Source organism: Triturus cristatus, chromosome 7 (genome assembly GCF_964204655.1).
Source record: "Triturus cristatus chromosome 7, aTriCri1.1, whole genome shotgun sequence".
Taxonomy (NCBI): Eukaryota; Metazoa; Chordata; class Amphibia; order Caudata; family Salamandridae; genus Triturus; species Triturus cristatus.
Window position 1 is genome coordinate 874,739,031 of NC_140590.1, and position 16,679 is coordinate 874,755,709.

The 16,679-nt window shown below is 41.3% G+C and overlaps 1 long non-coding RNA gene across 1 annotated transcript in view; it reads left to right on the top strand.

The window, feature by feature from the left end:
- The window catches only part of LOC146810797 (uncharacterized), a 308,270-nt gene extending 293,409 nt beyond the window's left edge, over window positions 1-14,861 (top strand). Inside the window, exon 3 of the long non-coding RNA XR_014965733.1 lies at window positions 13,893-14,861. This is a non-coding gene — a long non-coding RNA (uncharacterized LOC146810797). The remainder of the gene's footprint in view (window positions 1-13,892) is intronic.
- Window positions 14,862-16,679: the final 1,818 nt, after the last annotated feature.

Genomic DNA, 16,679 nt, shown 5'->3' on the forward strand with positions numbered 1-16,679 from the left:
GCGTAGTGGAGCTGAGCTGATCGCAGGGTTATTTGGGGTACATGGAATTTGAGTCTGCTGTTCATGTATGCTGGTCCGGTGTCGTGGAGGGCCCTGTGTGCGTGGGTGAGAATCTTTAAGGTGACTCTTGCTTTGACATGGAGCCAGTGCAGTGTGTGAAGGTGCTGGGAGATGTGGCTGTGTTTTGGCAGGTTGAGGACCAGTGTTGCGGCAGCGTTCTGGATGTTCTGTAGCTTGCGGGTGAGGTTTTTGTTTATTCCGACATAGAGTGCGTTGCCGTAGTCAAAAGTAACTGAAGTAAAACCAGAAGCATAGTTAGTATGCAAGTTCAACAACCAATCCTTATCTCACTTCTCCTGCTTACTATTGCAGCCTGGTGAACGTCCGCCACTTTTGATTCCTCCCACTACCTGGGTAATCCCATTAAATGTATTCCCCATTGTACGTCTTTTCCCATGTCTTGCTCTTGAGCTCTATCTTACTGCTATTCTTGTACAAAACTTCTCTGCTTTGTAGTTAGTTTTGCACTCTGTAAGTCTCATGTATTCATAAATTTACTTTGAAAACACAATCCGTTTGCTCCCAAACATCAGCTCTGCAGTTTCTAGAAATAGTTTGCCTTCAAATATAAGCTTTTCAATAGGTATTTGGTCCCCAAATATCAGTGTGTCCCTTTAATCAAACACTCATACATCTTACACCTATGCATGGGCATTCTGCTTTAGATATTGATTGTAGGAAACATGCCTTTTCTTTCTACTCATCCCGCATTTTTTACTTTTTACTGGACTCTATTTTTGCAGGGTTTAGAATGTATGCACTTTACCCCTGCTAACCAGGAGTAAAGTGCCTGTGCTACCTCTTTAAACATGGTTAAATTAGTATATGGTGTAGAAAGTACACCCAGGGCCTGGAGGTTAAATGTCACTTGTGGACTACAGCAACTATTGTGCCATCCACTCAACTAGCAGTGCAAAAATAGCTATGGCTCTACCCTTGGTAGCCTGACTGCTGCAGTGTCAAACCTGCAGTGCGACCTGTCAAAATAACCCTTTCTGACAAGTGTAGAGCTTCTTTTTTACATACTAGTAAGCCACCCGTGAGTAGTCCTTGGGGCGCAGAAGGAACGGTGCCTGGTATTTAAATGTATAACATTACTAATACCATGTTCCTACAGTGACAAACTATTTTTACTGTGGCAGTCCTAGCTTTACTATGTAGAAAGCCAAAGTACAGATTAACATACTAGTACTGTATCTCTGGAATGGTACCAGCTGGGAAAATAATTAAAAATGTTATTAGTTATTCGAAAAACAATTCATTCAACAAGTCAGATTTTATATAAATATTATGGAAAAGAAACATTGAAAAGTTACCCTTTTTCCTGCCTGAAGTTCCTGCAGGCTAATTTGAATGAACTTTTCAGTAACTTGGTGCTTGTGAAAGAGGTGCAAAATTCATCCCAGGAGCACACAATCAGCTGACTTGAATGTGGAGAGAAGGCTCCTCTGATCTCAATAGAATATGCAGAGTGGGCGATTTGGGCATTATGTAAACATCACTGTGATAAACTGTGCATGAAAAGTCTGTTGAGGAACAGGTAACAATTTGGCACACACAAAAGGGAGAGACCAAGATGTCAGGACACTTCTTGTGTGTCCCCTGTCTGGTTGCTGAAAGACACTGCTTTTTTCCTTTCATACCCCTGACTTAGGGTTTGTTTTGGGTTGAAGCACCTACTTCAAAATAGATTTTAGTTTTACATGAGGGAAGAAACTAGTGATTACCATAGTGCACTCCCCAAAATATCCACAACGCTCAGAGCCCAAGTTTAGGACTTTCGCCATCTTGCAAATGCCCTGACTAATGTCTATTTGCAGCAAGGCAAACTGGAACTACTGAAATATTGGGTAGGGTTGACCCTGTAGACCTTTACTCCATTGGCTAGGGCGTGCCCAGAAGTCACACCCACCCACTATCTAGTGCCAGACATAAAAGTGTCACCCAAGGCACACCATCAAAACACCTTCTGGACATGTGGAAGAACAGAAGACCACTGGGCTTGCTGTCTGTGATCTGAGAGGAGCTCTGAAGGACTGGACCTGTTCTACCCTGTACCCAGGAAAAAAAACATGGACTCCAAGGGTTAGTTGCCTAGTTTCCTATGTGTCTACAGGAACACTAAGCTGTAAGAGGCTTTTTCTCTACAATTCCCAGCTGACGGTGGGTGCTTAGATTGAACTTTGTTGGTGGTCTCTGCCTGGCACCCTGAGAGTCTCCAGGTGCCCCCTAAGGTCATGTGGGGCTTAGAAGCATACTACTACTATTTATTTAGCCACCACAAAAGAGTTTGGAAACTTTTTATTACTTTTTTTATAGAGCTCAAGCGCCAAGGGGACCTTCTGCAAAAACTACATGTCCGGCAGTTCCACGGCATTGGTTCAAATTTCAGATTCATTCTCCAGAAAGGCTTTAGCATCTATAAAAAACTGACAGTCACTTTCTGTTTTGGATTTAGAAACTTTTTCAAGCAAACACCTCAAAATCTCCAGAAACTTAGTGGGACCAACCTGTGCAAGGTATAAAACTGTCAGTTCCATGGCAGCAGCTATAATTTCACAATTGTCCCCAGGGGAGGCTGTTTTTGTCTTATTAAACATGACAAAATCCCTTTTCGGATTAGGACCTAGATACTTTTTCAAACGTTTTGACTTCCAGAGTTTCAGTAAGACTCACCCACTTGTTGTATTCAACAAGGGTTCCATGGGGTCAGCCTCAAATATTGCCTTGGCCCCAGTCTACCGCGACCATTGACTACCATTGTCGCTTTGCACATTTTGGTACAATTTTCACTTAATAGTTTAAAAATATCATATCTCCAATGCCCCTTATGTACATTTGTCATTTTGGTGTCATTTTGTTAAATAAATGTTGTCTATTTTTCTAATATGGGTTGAGATTGTTATTGCTTGGTGTTTTGACTTTTATACTGTTTTGGTACTGAATAAATACTTCACACATTGTCCTATGTTAAATCTGTCTGCTATGTCCCATCACTTTAAGGATGTTGAACTGAGGTTAATTTTGTGACTGTAAGGGCTCACCCTGGCAAGAGTTGTGATTGTTCATTGGGGTGGGCATTCTCCAACCCCAAATGATAATCCAATTTCAAAGGATGAAGCAACAGTGAATGAACTGAATTGGCACACTCTAAACTCAGTGCAACACAGAAAGCTTCCAGGCACCTTCTTAAGGAAAGTTGAGGTTTTATTTAACACTGCTGCTTACAATGCCCCAGAATTCTGACTCACTTACTTCTATTCTGCATAGGTGTCACAATGTTGCACCAGCCACAGAACAGTCCTTCATAACCTAGCACTAGCATGACTCACAATGTTCGTATTCCATGTCCCAGGAACGGACCAGAACCTCAAATGCCCCTAATTATTGCTGACAATGAGGGTGTGTGTTTTTGTGCACACTGACTTACAATTAGAATCCATAAATGAATATAATTTTAGTAGATAAAATAACAAATATCCTAATACCCTGCATTTCTAATGTTCTCTCAAAAAAGCAGTACCCTACTTGTGAATGGGCCAATGGCAGAAGACCAATAAGGTTAATGAAAATGACTATGTGACAAGAGCAAAGAGTGTTTGAATAAGATACAATTTTGTGGTGGGAATTCCCTGCTATATTTGGCATTAGAGAAACCAGGCACACAAAGAAGTATGCCATTACCAATCATTTCTAAAAATTAGAACCCAAGGAGGCAAGGCTTGCATGAATCCCACCACTTTTTCTGACATAGAAAGCCCTGCAAATGTCAAACTTTGCCCTAAAAAGCATACAAATTGAAATTTTCTGTGGTGGACATATGATATCTAGCAATTTTTCAGAAGTTTCAAGTTCTACCATCCAGCATTCTCACACTGCTGTGATTGGCTCTATCACCCAAAACTGGAAAAGACAAAAAAAGCACTTCAGTTGTTTTTTTAAAAAGCCTTTTTTTGGGACGTGGATAGCTTCAGTATTTGTATCCAGGAACGGATGGCACTTTTGGGGAAAGAAAATAGAAACCATAGACATTTATAAAAACTAGACACGCAGGTGGATGCAGCATGGTGAGGCTTGTGTGGACCCCTCTACTTTTTATTATCCAGATTGCTATGGAAATGTTAAAACCTTGTGTAAAAATACAGAATTTCTTTTCATTTCTCTGGAAGAAAATTCTCAAATTTGTAGAGAATGACAACAAACCTAACACACAGTATTTACACATGTCTCCCAGAACCACACTCCGCTAGGTGAAAACATCAAGAAATTAGCTTTGAACTCAGATTGATTCTGGGAGTGTGATAAATGCTGTATTTTGGCCCGGGGTTGCGATGTACCTAAAGAAAACCCAAAACCCCACATGATTTTTAATACTAGATGCTTGGAAGTATGCATGGTAGTGTTTATTGAGTCAATCCTACTACTTTTCCATTAGCCAGAATGCTCTGGAAACACCAACATTTGGGCAAAAACTGAGAACGTCTTTACATTTATCCACCAGGATAGTGAAGTACATCCCTCTGCTGCCCTGGTGACCAGCAGGCCAGCCGCCATATTCAAAACCAGCCCTAAATCATCACCGTGGATATGTGACCTCAGTGGTTACATAACTCACATACATATTTTCTTTGTGCAATTCTATATGCTTACTTTGGATATCACAGACTTTCTCTTCCTTTTCTGTGTCATTAACCAATCGGAACAAGCAATATGTTGCAAAGTTACATACACCAGGGATATGTTCTACGTCAAATGTGTACTCTTGTAGATTAATGACCCATATTTTAATTCCTCTGGAATTTGCCTCAAGTCTTTTTTTGTAAATACCTCCTTAAGTGGTTTGTGGTCTGTCCTTAACTTAAACACAGTCCCCCAAAGAAGGTTCTTTGATTTGTTTAGCACCTAGTACACTTCCAATGCTTCTTTTTCAATTACACAATAGGTGTCATCAGATTGCCAAAGTGCTCATGAGACAAATTCAATGGTTTCATCTTCTTTTTCACTTTCTTGCAGAGGTACAACCCCAAGACTTTTGAACTGCCATCTGTTGTAATGATTTAGTTTTTCCTGAAACAAGCACAAACAAGCACTTTCAAGCTTGGTGCAATAGCCAGAGCATTCTCACAATGCCCATCACACTCAAAGGTTACCCTATTTTTCAACAATTTACACATATGGCATTTTCAACTGGCAAATTTGCTGATGAATTTACGATAGAATCCTATCATTCCTAAAAAGTATCTCAGCTCGTCTTTAGTTTTGGGTGCCACTAATTTCATTGTGGTATTAACCAGGTCTGCTTTGGGTTGTACCCCTTCCAAAGTGAATTTATGCCCAAGATAGTTTATTTCAGTACATTGAAGTTTACATTTGTCTTTCCTTGCTGTAAGGCCATACTCTTTGAATCTGTCCACTACTTCTAAGTCCTTGATTATGTTGTGCCTGAGAGTTCCCAAATATCAGCACATCGTCCCGATAACAGAACACCCCTGGAATTTCAGACAGTATATTATACATGGCTCTCTGAAAGGACGACACTGCCACTACCAGACTGAACAGTATGCATTTAAATTTGTTTGTTCCCATGTGCTTGATGAAAGCAGTGAGCGTTTGAGTGTTTGGGTGTAGATAGATACGGTAATAGGTGTAGATAAGGGAACTTATCAACAACTACGTCTTTCTTGAGAGTCCTAAGGTCAACACACAGTCAAATCTTGCCATCTGCTTTTCTTGCCTCTACAATGAGTGCTAGCCATTCAGATGCTTCCACAGGTTCAATTACATCTAGCTTGCACAATTGTTTTAATTCTTCTCTTACTGTTTTCAGTACACTTAAACACACCCAAGAAAGACTGTACTTTAGCTGAAACTGGAACTGCTTTCTCTTTCAACTTTATCTTGTGCACATATTGTTTGAGCAGCCGCGGCCCATGCAGGTAAGAGTGGTGGGGCGTCATTTCGACAGACTATGATGAGGGAAAATTAAATAAATAATTAATTTTCCCCAGTCATTGTCTGCCGAAATCCCCCCCACCCGGCCCCACTGCCTCACCGCTCCTACCTACATGGGCTGCAGCTGTTTTTGAGGCATCCTTACTTTTCAGTGAATACTTCAGAATATTCTTTCTGAAAATCAGATCCCACCTCTACTCTACATCCTTGTTAACATTCTAGATCAATATTTGAGGTTCAACAGTGGGATTTAGATAAACTTCTATGTCTTTTCTTGCTAGACATTCTAAAATGTCATCTCCTTTACATGAAAAATAAACTTTGCATACTGTATATCTGTTTTTATACTCGATCTTTCCTACAAAGCATCCTATCATCTTTATTGGCTGACCACCATACCCTCCAGGGTGTATATCTATTTTGGGTAGCTTCATCTGCTTTTTGAGTAGTTTATTAAATACCTATTCTGAAATTAAAGTTAGTCTAGAGCATGAATCAAACAGGACCTCAACCTCAAGGTCTTCTATCTTTACCACATCTTTGGGGTTGCTAGACCCTCCATGAGTCATCTGCAGTACAATTTCTTTCATCAAAGAGTTCACCAACCCCTCAGCAACCGGGAACACCCTAAACCCCTCGCAGGAGCTCTGCAACACCCTCGCAGACTTCTCCTACAAAAAAATCACTAACATCTACAAACACTTTGACCTGCAACCAACCAGCGACAACTTTGATGGACTCCTCCATAGCATCGACTCTACCTCAAGCATTATAATCACTATGGCCCAGATGTACAACCATTTGCTTTTGCGACTCGCAAATTGCAAAAAATTGTGAGTTGCAATTTGCGAGTCACAAAAGCAAATGTACAACAGTGTCAGAGACACTGTTAGCGATTCCCAATGGGGTCGCAAAAAGCGCAGCTCATGAATATTAATGAGCCACTCGCAATTTGCGATCCTATTGGGAATGGATGGCCCTCCCAGGGATGGTGGCCTGCTGGACATGTCTGGGGACTGCTTTTAAATAAAGCAGTTTTTAAAAAAAAAAATGCAGCCCGTTTTCCTTAAAGGAAAACGGGATGCATTGAATAAAATTTTTTTTAACATTGTGTTTCATTTTTTAAGGATCACTGCCTTCCCTTAAAAAGTATTTCTCCATGTATTCCCAAAGGGGAAGGGGTCCCATGGGGACCCCTTCCTCTTTGCAAATGCTTTACCACCTACTTGAAGTAGGTGGTAAATTGCGATTGTTTTGCGACCGCAATTATCGTCGCAAAACCTACATAGGGCTCAGACTCAGTATTAGGAAGGGAAGCCCTTGAAAGGCCCCTTCCTAATAGTGAGTCGCAAATCTTAATTAGCGAGTCGCTAGGTTTTGTATATGTCCCTTAGGTATTCTTGCATGCGCAAACGGGTCGCAAACCTGTTTGCGCTTTCAAAAATATTTTGTACATCTGGCCTTTTGTGGGTTCAACTAACCACACAAACCACCACTACCATCATGAACTCCATCCACTCAGGAGCACAGAGAGTCCCCTGCTCCCACCACATGTTAAACCTGCGGAGTAACTCCATTAGTAAGGAACTCACCACCATCCTCAACTCATTCATCAGCTCTGCCTCCTTCCTAGAAAGATGGAAACATGCAGAGGGAAAACCTCTGCTAAAGAAACCTACAGCTGACCCAGAATAACTCAAGAACTACTGACCCATCTTCCTGCTCCCGTTCCCGACTAAAGTCCTGGAGAAAGCAATAAACAGCTAACTCTCAAACCACCAAGAGATCAACAAGCTCCTGGATCCATGCCAATTGGGATTCTGAGTTAATCACAGCACAGAAACTGCCCTAAACACAGCCACGGATGACATCCGATCTCTCCTAGACCAGGGAGAAACCACAGCCATAATCCTCCTTGACCTCTCTCTGTAGCCATCAACACCATGGCACACAACACCCTCCTACATGGACTCCATCATATGGGGATCTAAGGAAATGCCATTAAATGGATCGCTTCCTTCCTCACCAGAAGAATCCAGAGTGTCCACCTCCAGCCTTACACCTCAGGCCCAAAGAACATTTTCTGCGATTTTCTGCAAGAGTCCTCACGGAGTCCAACACTGTTTAACACGTGCATGGCCTCACTGGACACACTGGTCAAACCCTATGGTATGAACCTCAATTCATACGCTATAAACACTCTGCTCATCCTCTCCCTATCCTCAAATGCCCCTAACACCAAAACCAATTTTCATGGGGGCATGACCAGCGTAGCCAGTTGGATGCAAAACACATGCCTCAAACTCAACACCAGCAAAACAGAGGTGCTCATGTTGGGAGCAACACCTCCCCATTGGATGACTCCTCATGGCCAGAGGAACTGGATTCCTCTCCCACTCCCACAGACCACGCCAGAAACTTTGGCATCATAATCAACAAGAAGCTCACCATGAAGAAGCAGATCCATGTCATGTAGATCAGACTTTTTTCCAGAATTTCTCGTGCAGATTCGTCAAACGGTGCTAAATATATAGTCAAACCCAAAAAATGCTTTTTCAATGGATATACACAATAGTTGACATTTAGCCACTGAACACTGTGCCGCCTGCACTCTCTAAAGCATGCGTTAAACCATTTTGATTTTTTGCAACCATTATACATGTTCTAATGATACAAAGCATAAGAAAATACTAGGGTACTATACACTGACAACAAAAATAAAGATTTTTTTTTATTAATTGATTGCATTTCTGAGGAAAATTACCAGTTATGATTAAAAATGATTAGGCAACGTTATGGAGATAAGGAATAATCAATTTTCTGAAAATCTCTGGCTCCTAAAAGTTGGAACGGTATGCTGGAAAGGACCTTCAAAGACGCTCAGTAGAGCAGAACAGCACTAGTGTACTAGAGGTCTATCAGGGTTAGTCTGAAAGTGGGCTAAGAGCTACCACCCATTATAAGTAACAGGGCAGGATAGAGAGCAAAAAAACATCATAAAGGGAGTTTGAGGGAGGGGTCCCCACAAGAACCTTTTCGAAACTAATGCAAACATGGTGCTTTTTACAACAGATTTTCTATTATCGAGCTTGTCCAATTATTGACTGGGTAGGTGGAAATTGGAGGCAGAGCTGCACAGCTCAATGAATAAATATTTGGATGGTGAGCAGTGGGTGGATAAATCAATCATGAATGGATGATGATGAATTAAAACTTTAGCTACGTGTAGCCGATGTTCTCAGTGCACTGACCAAGGCTGGATTATCTGGTTTGTATTTTTGCTTCCATATTAAAACATCACCCTCCCCAAACGCTACTACTATCAATCCTTATTAAACATGCATATCTTATTGTATGAAACACAGTGTAATGATTAAGCACCTTAAAGAATTAAGTACGCCTTGATCTAAAATAGGAAGGAGAATGAGATAATCATGTAGTGGCTGAATTGCACAAAAACCATGCATCAATCACAGCTTCCAATTGACCACATTGTGTGATCCTAGATAATTACCTTTTCTCCACAGTGCCCCCTCTTCCTTCATCATCACCAAAGCTCACCTTGAAAGTTTCTTGTCAATTTTTATTTTTTTATTTTGACCTCAGCAAACGGGTTGCTCTGTCACAATCTCCCATCTGCCGAAATATAAATCCCATCATATCGTATGGAGTCTGCCGAGATCTAAATCAGTCCCTCAGTATTATGTATGTATATTTTTGGGACTGTAATGTATTGCACTGGTGGGTGTTTAACCATTCTTTTACAGGTTTGTGTTTAAGAATGGTTTCAATGGGAAGTTGGAGTTTACAATCTTTTTTAAAGGCAATATGTTTTTGTTTATTATAAACTGATTGCTTTACTTAGATTTCCTTTTTTCAGGTTTTTGGAATGATTCTTTTTTTAAAACATTTTTTCTGGTTATTTAAAGGAACCTACAGATTTTGGATTGCTTCGAGGGATTTTTATTCGATTGTTAATATTTGTGCATTTTATGGGGGGCGTTTTTTAACTTGTTTCCTTCATTTTATGGTGGATTACTGTGTTTTTCCAATGTGGATTTGGCAAGAGATCTGCAGATGCAGAAGAATAAGTTTAATATTAATTTTTTTGTTGTGGGTAGGAAATGTTATATTGCATTGTTTATGCTATGTCAATGTTTTATATGTGATGTGGTTTGCATTATGTGTTGTATTTATTTGATGTAATTGATTGAATTTGTTTTAAAGTTGGTTAGTTGGTTAGCTTATATATATTTATGTTTTCATAATATTATTATTTTTATTTTATTAGTGATTAATATTATTTCTATTTTATATAATTTTTTCACTGGTGTATTAAAATATTAATTTTATTATTGTTGTTGTGTTACAATATGTTGTGGTTTTTGAGGTTTTGGTAGGTTCATATTTATTTTAGAGGAGAGATTTGGCTATTACTTTTAAGTAGCCTAGTCCTTTGCTATTTTAACTTTACTATGTCGTACATTTTTGTTAGTTTGTTAAGTTTAGGACCAATTTCGGTGCCAGATTGTTCTATTCTCAGTTCTTGGTAGCTTTGTTCTTTTTGTACTGCTTCAATAAATTAGTATAATGTAGGTTGAGTTCTGCCTAGTGTGGAATTGAAGGCCTCATGCCATCCTTCCACTGCTTTGTTTGTTTTGGCTTCCTGTGCCAGGGTGCTGTCATAGATATTTAACCATTATATCTGGAATTTTGCTTGGCTTATGTGTCCTGACCAATGCATTATGCCAACCCATGTATCTTCGAAGTCCATTAGGGCACTAAGTTTGTCTACATTTTGTCGATAAAAAGGGCTTTCCATTAGTAAGTTATAGTGGTTGACTATCTCTGTGACAGGAACGTAGGCTAGAGTGATAATTATTTTACTTCAAATGCAAATTTGCTTTTCATGGCATATTTTACACTTAGGGCCTGGTTACGAGTTTGGCAGTCTGACCGCCGAATGCCACATCTGCATCCTCCATGACACTGCTGTGCCGGCGATCTACGGCCTGCCGTGTTATGAGCTGCGGGTCTAAAACGCCAACTGCGACCTCTGCGGTCTGACCGCAGAGACAGCAGCAGTCTGCAATGTTGGTGTTGTGTCCACTGACATCGTCAAGTCGCAGTGTACCGGCCGAGCATATTATGACTACACAGTCGTACTCGCGGCCTCCCATTGGCGGTTAACAAACAGCAGTTACCCAACAGAAGTTGACCCCAGCGGTATGCACGAAACAAACACCACAACAGTGACCATTGGATGGATTTAAAAACTACACAGCCGATGTGCATTTGTGGAGACGCCTGCAAAATCACTCTATAAAACACACCTCATCGATGACCAGCATCCTTTGCTTCCCAACTGCAGCACAGTAAGACAGACAGAACTTTTCTCAGCTACCCATTTTCTTCTTCCCATTTACCCTCTCCACAACCTGTAATTTTGTTTTTCACCTTTTTGCCTTTATCACTTGCTTGTTTTTCATTCATATACTCACTCACATTTCATTATTTCATCATGCCTGGCAAATAAATCACACTTCAAGAGTTGACAAGTATGGTGGAGGAAATTATTAGAGTAGAGCCCCAGCTTCTTGGTTCCTGAGTCCAGCATACTGCTCTCAGTAGGAAAATGGAAATTTTGGACAGGAAAGTCAACAGAGTGAATGCTGTTGGTACACCACTGTGAGCACAGGCCGACATTAGGAGGTGGTTGACTGACCTCAGGTTGAGGGTATGTAACAGGTACAACAACCAACACCTGGTGGCTCAGAGGACAGGTGGCGCCCTGTAGTGTAGTTCCTATATCCCTGATAGGCTCTGCGCATTGGAATAACATACCCTATAGATTTGACATAGGACTGAGATCAGTATGTCTCTAACGAGTATATTAAACTTAATTACTTGTGTGTGCCAGCTAACTCAGAGGTCACTAGAAACTTCTCGAATATACAAGAAGGGATTAGTTTCTGACAACCGCATAAACATGACAACTTTGTTTCCCTTAGAGTCGGACCAATCTCAGAACCGTGGAAATAATAGATAACAGTTTCACTCAGTCAATCGTGCATGCTTCATTTCTGCAGAGTTGTACAGAAATAGAGAGACGGGTGTTTAATAAAAAGGGTTTATTGAACAGTCTTATTTTTCATGCAAGAGATATGAACTGCTACAATTGTAAGACAGGCTGCGAAGTACAATATGTACAGAGTTAGCAGTAAGATAAAATAATACTGCAATAGCATGTTTGTAGCTATGACATATTAATTAAAATACATACATAAATAACACAGGCTAAAATGTGGATACTCATCTGATGCTTCTAAATAGTTCTACCCCAGTGTACCTTACCTAAGTGTAGTACGGGGTAAGAAGTAGGTGTTGTTTTCTAAAGTATAACTAACTATAGCTATAGTTTTAGTATTGCCAAGAGTTGCCAAAAGTTCTAGTCTGCTCCATACCTTAGAATATGCGAGGTTGGAATCTCTTTTACGGGACTCGATATCTAACACCCCCCAAGGGGAGTCAGAAACACTGGAGCTGGATTCTCTGTGGAGAGGATGACAGCGTTTGGTCAGTGCATTAGGCTGGAACTCGATTTCCTTCCGAACTTGCCATGGCGAACCGCAAATAGGCAGTCGAGCTGGTCAGTGCCGGAACCGTGGTTTGCCAGGGCAAGTGCAGGTATATTTATACCTTAAAGGTGTTTAGGAATGCCTGTATTGACATAAAAGTCGGGCATCGGAACGTCATGAATAAACCCCTAAGGAATAGATATTCATGCATACTAAATGAGTTCTTGGAGAAATCAATATCCAAGCAAGGGAAATTCCTAAAAGCTTAAGAGTCTGGTTTTCCAAGAACTCGTTGTGACGTGGATGGATGGATGTAGGAGACCAGGCCTGTATTTGGTTAGCTTGGACAATGCCTAAATAAGGGTTGGATTTTATATGCCTAAATAAGGGCAATATGAATTGTACCTATATAAGGGCATATATCAGGAAACCTATATACAGAATCTAAATCTACACACAACAGCCCCTCCCAGCACACTATTGTAATCCTTTCCCTGGGAGTAGAAGATCTTGGCCATCCTGCATTCTCAGGGTGTGACAGGAATAGAAGGATGAGGGAACGCCAGTAAGTTACACTTAACTAACTGGCACAATAGCTACAGTGTCAACAGTACCATCAACACTAAGGGGAGGTGTTCCCCTTAGTTTTGACTGTAGTGCTGATACTACAGCCTACCTTGAGGGGAGTACAAAATGTGGACTCCATGTACCATGGTGCAAAGGAGCAAACCTTTCTAGGATATGATGTAGTGTCCAGCCACAGCCTTTTCCCTGCCCAAACTGATTTTCATGACCACCTCTACCATTTATCACATGTTCCTAATGTTCCTTTTTGTAAAAATTGCATTCTGACCCACTGATTACACTTCATCCGGCCCGAGCCTGATAGTACAGCCCGAGCCAGAGAGTACGGCCTTAGCTGGATGCTCGAGCCTGACTGTGGACATAAAGATACGACTTGTAAATTACCTCTGTGAATACCAAAAGTCTTAAAGTTAGGCTTTTATCCCAGCTTGCCTTTGTGAATCGAGCTCTGAGTTTGTAGCAGAGTTTTAGAGATGGCATGTCTATACCTACAGCCAAAATGCCACATATCTGCACATCTCATTAGCTGATGAAATGTACTCCATCTATTGAATGTCTACAAATGTCTAGTAACCAACTTCAACTCCACGCAAATAGATGTCAATACTACTCTCCAACTATTTTTTTCCATAATAGGTCCCCATTTACTTTGACACAAACAGCGTGGATGTAGATACCTCACTTTCACCATTAACAGTGTTCTTTATTTCTCAACAGGTCGATCCGCCACTGCACCTTCACTACGCTTGGAAACTTAACTGAGTTCCTCTCCACCCCAGGACGAAGCCCTCAGCGATGACAATGCTTCTGAAGAGGTGGAAATGGATGATGGTCCTGCCCCATCTGGTCAGCCTGGGTAGACAGCAACAGTGGGGCTTACTGTGCACCCAACAACACCTCCCACCACAGCTGCAACAACACATCCAACCACTGCTCCCCCACCTATGCACCTAGCAAAGTAAGTCCCATCCTGTGCCCCAGTCCTGGATTCTGAGCCAGCTATCACCACTCTAGCCATGGAGGAACCAGGACTCAGTGGGAGAGTGCAGTCTGTGCTAAGGGAAGAGGACTGTGGGGGTAGTTATAGTGGGAGGATAACTGTAGGCCCGCAGAGTGAGCCCAATGGGGACAACAATGCCCAGGCTGCCATCACTCAAGTCCTGGGAATCTACCAGGTCTCTTAAAGTGTCACGGGCCAGGTATTAACTGAAATCCAGGAAATCAAGGTGAAGCAAAGGGACACATACCATGAGGTTGCCAGCATACACACTGAGGTGGCCGACATTCACACCGAGGTGGCTGGCATGAGCACTAACAGGGCCTCCTTGGTTGGGGTGCTGCAGGATATCTACACTACCCTCTGCAGGGCTTTTCCATCTGCATCTACTCCTTCAGTGGTCAAAGAACATCCAGGCTGTGAACATCTGCTGCAGCCACAGGAAAGGAGGACCTGTCAGAGGAGCCCACACCTACATGCAGCCCTGTCTCAGTAGCTTCAAATCCCTCCTCTGGCAAAAAGAGGGCACATCTACCCAAAAATCCAGAAGCTTAGTATGGCAAGTCACCTACCACCACCAGGAAGAAACCTTGCACCTAATGTCCTCCTTTGTGTGCTACACATTCTCTTTGTGGACTATTTCTGCCCACTTTTCCATATCGGATGGAAGGAGTATGTTGGACATTGGACTCCTGACTATTTGGACTCTACTACAATGGTTTCCTCCACCATGACTGAAGACTTCACTTTGTGTTTGCATTGTGTAATTTTAGGATAATTTCTCGAACTTATCCATTTAATTAAAAACACATGTCACCAAATCATTGTCTCCCGTTGTAATTCGCACATATAACAATGTGAATGTACTACCATGTTAACTTTGCAATGTCAAAGCTGGTGACTTCTGGGAGCATGGATTAGTTGTATGTAAACAATGTACAACTCAGGATCAATACCATGTTGCAACAACGCATACATACAAGTGTCTGGTCTGAGAACATCTTTATTCCATTGTTCAAATTATAGGCTGACGTGATGTTAGAAACATAGGAATAAATAAGACATGACTCAGTTATTCTGTGTCAGTGATCACATAATCAGTTGCAAACTTTCAAAACATGGAAGGAGGGGATACATCTGACAACATCCTACACAATAGACAACAATAAATTAGGTCTACATAATCAGCTGGAGCCATATTGCCTATCGCACAAAATGAATCCTACATGAAATAAACACACGTCAGCACAACAGTTTCTGACCACAGGGTCATTCCAATTCAGTGCTTAAGATGTGAGTCAAAAACTCCTCCTGAGTAAGTTTTGAAATAAAGATGATCAAAGTACTTGGATCAGTGCAAGTTTTTATTTTGCTTATTCATTTTATTATTTCTTTCTTCACATTTGCAAAAAAGTTGTAAATGGCCTTATTATTTCTTTCTTCACATTTATGATCGAAGTGAACAGCCGACACGTGTTTCACCCAGAGGCTCAAGATTGGGCCAGGGCTTTTTCAACGCTTGTTGTTCTGGCGTTCCAATACAATATTTTGATTTAGCATTGCATTTTTCATACTTGCTTAATAGCCAGACAGAACAGTAATGTGCGCTACATTCCGTGCTCTGCAGTCGTAACCTGTTCGCACTACGGGCGCTATTCGTAAGTATCTGCACCTACTTCGCTCTCCGAGACTCCACTCTGAAGAGTGGAGTCTCGGAGAGCGAAGTAGGTGCCTTGAAAAAGCCCTGGCCCAATCTTGAACCTCTGGGTAAAACACGTGTCGGCTGTTCACTTCGATCATAAACATGAAGAAAGAAATAATAAGGCCATTTACAACTTTTTTGCAAATGTGAAGAAAGAAATAATAAAATGAATAAGCAAAATAAAAACTTGCACTGATCCAAGTACTTTGATCATCTTTATTTCAAAACTTACTCAGGAGGAGTTTTTGACTCACATCATAAGCATGTACTTTGTCTGAGACTATAGAGGTCCAGTGTCTCGAGTCAATCTCCGTCAGCAACAAGTTATATACATATTGGGCATTCTCTCTGGAATCGGGATTTCTGGACCTTCGTAATCTTGTACTTCATTCCAATCCAGTGTTGCTTGCATCTGGTGGCATGTCACAAACTAATGTCAGAGAAGTAATACAAGCACTTTGGCCTACAATGAGAAGACACATCAACAGCTACATCCAGTTCATACACAATGAGGAACTAGCCAATGTGAAGGCAGGATAGCATGAATTAGGCACAACACAACATAGTGGTGGAGCACATGATGGCACACATATTACATTAGGACCAACACACCACAAGTAACAAGTCCAAAGAAAGGCAGGTAACCTCCATCCTATCGCTGTGCAAACTATCTTAGTACCGGCTTTGTTCACCCAAACTCTGTGACAAACATTCCCAGGACCAATCAATGCCCACTTCATACGTCTGAACAGCATCATGTACCTGCTAATGTCACAACTCTGAAATTTCCAAATGAAGATGACAT